Below are 4,943 nucleotides of genomic sequence, written 5' to 3' on the forward strand. Positions count from 1 at the left end.
CATTGTGTATCTTTATATGGCTACAAAGTGCTGGACTCCCTTTGTATTCAGAAAAGAAGCAATATTTATCATGTTGTACTGTCAAAACGCATCCTTCTCTAAGTCATTTTATCAGGGAAGGGATGCAACTTTACTTAAACCAATTTGGGACTATTTGCTGCAAACACAGTCATACTTCACTATGCAGCAGAAATGGGAAATCAATATAAAACAATTGCACACCACCTATGTCAATGTACTCTAGGGAAAAAGATTTAACTCTTCATCAAATAATAATAATAATAATAATAATAATAATAATAATAATAATAATAATAATAATAATAATAAGAAGAAGAAGAAGAAGAAGAAGAAGAAGAAGAAGAAGAAGAAGAAGAAGAAGAAGAAGAAGAAGAAGAAGAAGAAGAAGAAGAAGAAGAAGAAGAAGAAGAAGAAGAAGAAGAAGAAGAAGAAGAAGAAGAAGAAGAAGAAGAAGAAGTTGGAAGGGACCTTGGAGGTCATTAGTCCAACCCCCTGCTCAGGCAGGAAACCCTATACCATTTCAGACAAATGGCTGGCCAGTCTCTTCTTAAAAACTTCCAGTGTTGGGGCATTCACCACTTCTGGAGGCAGGTTGTTCCACTGGTTAATTGTTCTGTCAGGAAGTTTCTCCTTAGTTCTAGGTTGCTTCTCTCCTTGACTAGTTTACATCCGTTGCTTCTTGTCCTGCTTTCAGGTGCTTTGGAGAATAGCTTGACTCCCTCCTCTTTGTGGCAGCCCCTGAGATATTGGAACACTGCTATCATGTCACCCCTCACTCTTCTCTTCGTTAAACTACACATAAACTACACATATTCATGGACTTCTTTCTCATTTTCATAACTCCAAAAACGAAGCCATAAATCTTTCCCTACATTTAGTTTTATTATATCCAAGAACATGCTCAAGAATTGAATTAGTTCTGAACATATAATTAAGCAGTAGCAATTAGAGCTTTAATAGTCATTAAGGTTTACAGAATTATCGATGCTCATTAAGAGAGACTGCAAGACAATCTCTGCCAGGCTGATACCTTCCAGATGTTTGAGACAAACAGCAGAGAATTCTGGAAATCTGTCCCCTCTTAACAGGAGGGCAGTGGCATGCATTTCCCTCTGCTTTCAAGAATAAGAAAAGAGTGCATATGCAAATTTTAAAAAATACCATGAGGGGGAAAAAATGCTATGTAAGAACATTTGATTTGATGGAATCATATCTCTTGGTTACTATTGATTACCAAAAAGGGAGGGCCTGGAAGAGGTGGTCAATGTTGGAATGAATAGTTTAGATCAGAGGTAAACAACCTATAGAACATCACATATTGCTGAGCCAGAATTTCTATCATCTGATGCAAATCATACTTCCCAAGAAAACTGGGGTTGTAATTTAGGAGATCTGTCTCATTGCAAATTCCCTCCCACTGAAATTTGAAAAGTTTTGCATCATTTAATGTAATCTTTTTATCATTCTATTAAAAAATGACTGGAAATCCTTTTGTGCCAGGGTTACACAAAAGACCCAGTGTGTGCAGGGCAATGATACCATAAGCCAAATATTTCTATTTTATCCCAGGTTTGAAGAATTTTTCTCATTCTTTTTGCAATTAGTTTAAGTTTATTTTAGGGCTTAATGAATAATATCCATGCATTTCCTGCTTTCACATAGTGGGAACTATGCCATCCATTTTCAGCAGTTGGGTAGAGGGAGGCACTGCAAAAGTAATATTTTTATTGTTGTTGTTGTTGTTGTTATATCTATTTAGCAAATCATAAGGTTTAAATTGTTCTGAAGTTCAATTTCTGGGTCCTCTATGCTATTTCATGGAAATGCAGATGTTCTTTATCATCATACACTTGATCACTAGGTGTCACTGAATCTTCTTTGGGATTTGTTGCCATAAATACAGAATTAGCCAAATACTAAACTGAATCCTGAAATGGCATAAAAAACCATAATTGTGAAAATAAAACTCCGAATGAATACAGGAAGCTTACTGGAGACCAACAGCAAGAGTGAGCTTCCAATGCAATTGGTTGAGCAGATTGTTGGACTAAAACACATGAGGGCGGTGCAGTGGTTAGAATGCAGTATTGCATTCTGCCAGCTGCCTCCAGTTCGATCTTGACCAGCTCAAGCTTGACTCAGCCTTCCATTTGTCTAAGGTTGATAAAATGAGGACCCAGATTGTTGGGGGCAATACACTGACTCTATAAACCGCTTAGAGAGAGCTGTAAAGCACTATGAAGTGGTATATAGGTCTAAATGCTATTGCTAAGTGCTATTGCTATTATCCAGCAGAGTAATTCCTGTGGTATGTAATAATAATGTGTTATGGTGGAATAAAACATAAGAAACATTAGAAATTTCCTTCAAAATTGCAACTTACCTAATTTTTGTTAAAGTATATAAATAAGAGTATGGTTGAAAGACTTTTTTTAATGCCCATAAACATGGCCTGTATCCTTACACCCTGAGTTTTGGGTGCTAATGTTAACTGCACTTTTGCAAGAATAGGCATATTTATGTCACTGAAAGAAGTGTTCTACTCTGTTCTGAACCAAGCCTTCCACATACAGTTGAAAACCCCAATTCAAAGTTGTTCAGGAAAAACAAACATGGGGGGGAGGTTTGTCTTCCAGTATTTTATGTATGAATACAATGTCAGTATATGAATATGTCGTTAACAATTTTTATAGTTGGAACGGTATCGGGAAATGCTATGGGTTATCATACGATGCAATGAACATGTGGATCTCTCCATATAATTGTAGCTTCTGTCAGTCATCTTTTGGAAAGAGATTATCTGCATCTTCAAAGGATTGGTCTTTCCACTGAAGAGAATGTCCACCTTTGATAACAAAAAAGCAGCAGCCATGCTTTGGAATTTAGGAGAAGACAGGATCATTTCTAGATACAATTTAGAAAGTTAGGATTGTCCTGTAGATCTGCATAGTCCAGCATCATTTCCATGTAGACTGGCTGACCTGTGTAAATTTATCACTAATTTATTCAATAAGTCACAATAGGGTTTCACAACATGTCAGGGTTAGCCCAACGTGTGAACAGGCCTTAGGAGTACATTATATAATTTGTCTTCAGTGTTGTATCATTGTATCTCTGTCATCTGCAAGCAACCCATACGTTTGTATGAAACATATTTGACAAAGTATTTTACCAAGTTGGATTTTTAAAAAATTAACCAAAGAAAAATGCATTAATAGATTCCATAAATAATAGGCTATTATTTTCTTCTTTCTTTTTGATCCCAAGTATCAAGTTTCTTATGTTATTATTTGCAAAAAAATAATCATATCTGTATATATTTTAGAGTGCACATAAATTCAGATAAGAACTAAATTACAGCAAGAAAAATACACATCCATCAATATGTAAAATCAAATATGTAAAAATAAATGCAGGAATACAATATGTTTTCTTTATTAAAATGTATGAAGACCTTTAAAAATTGTGAATATATCTAGGCAGGACACCAAATGATGAGTATATGCCATACATGCAAAGGTTCATTGATCCTAAATTAAATCACCAATAGGAATACCATAACCTTCCTGTAAGTCCTGAATTCCTCCAAAATTTCTCATTAAATGTGGTAGAAAAATAATGATTTGGGGCCCTTTGGGGAAATTAAAGCTAAAATAGAGATGTAAAGCTTTTGAAAACTTAAATGTAGTAGTAGTAGTAGAGTTGGAAGGGACCTTTGAGGTCTTTAGTCCAATCCCCAAGCAGGAAACCTTATAGTATACCATTGCAGACAAATCGTTGTCCAGTCTCTTCTTGAAAACTTCCATTGTTAGAGCATTCACAACTTCTGGAGGCAGGTTGTTCCACTGATTGTTCTAACTGTCAGGAAATTTCTCCTTAGTTCTAGGTTGCTTCTCTCTATGATTAGTTTCTATCCATTGCTTCTTGTCCTGCCTTCAGGTGCTTTGGAGAACAGCTTGACTCTCTTTTCTCTGTGGCAACCCCTGAGATATTGGAACACTGCAATCATGATTGGCCCTCAAAACTGTCAATATTTTCTACACTGACCCATTCTGTAATATCTGTATCTTATAGCCATACCTGTTGGGACACAGCCTTTTTAAAAAATCAAAATATATATATAAAAAGTTGTTCACCCCTGGATTAAAGAATTTAATGTAGCAATTCCAGGAAAGATCCCTCCTTAAAAAATCCCCCCAGAATAAATTATACTAGTTATGAACCAGTTCAGTTAGCCTGCTGAGCACAATGATGCATTCCAAAATATTGGGTTAGCAATCACATGGAACATTTACCTGACCAGGCTTCTTATTTAATGTTCGGATATGAAGCTGGACTTTCCATTGAAATTGGAACACAATTCCTATGAGAGCTTTGTGCATATATCAAAGTTTACACAGGCAGTCAATATTTATAGCATATCTAGGCATGCAGTTCACCAGCAGTCATTGCTTTCCTATTCCTTCCATTTCTAAGGAATTTATAACAAGTAAGTTTAATAGTTTGGAATATTGCCTGTAGCTCATTATGTTGAAAGTCAGTAATAAAAGTCAAATGTTTCATGGTGGTCCAATGTTTAATTAAATTCTTCCTTTAAAAATAACCAGGAAAATATAAATGTTATTAATCATTAAAAAGTTGATGAATTTTCCCCAGCTTTTGAATGTATTTTTAATGCCATTCCTATAAGCTTGAAAGAAATAAAAAATAAAAGTAAGACCAATGAAACCAATGTTAATTAGAAATTGGAATTTCAGCATGATTTTTAAGATCTTGCTAAAAATGTTTTTTTTAATTAATAATCTCTGTGGTAGGAACTTTTAAACCTATTTTGAATTATACTGTAGTAACAAAAAGGCAGTGGTTTCTCTAAAAACAGGGAAAGATGGGGGGGAGGAGGAGGAGGAGGAGGAGGAGGTGGA

The sequence above is a fragment of the Vipera berus genome (genome assembly GCF_964194415.1).
Source record: "Vipera berus genome assembly, chromosome: 7".
Taxonomy (NCBI): domain Eukaryota; kingdom Metazoa; phylum Chordata; class Lepidosauria; order Squamata; family Viperidae; genus Vipera; species Vipera berus.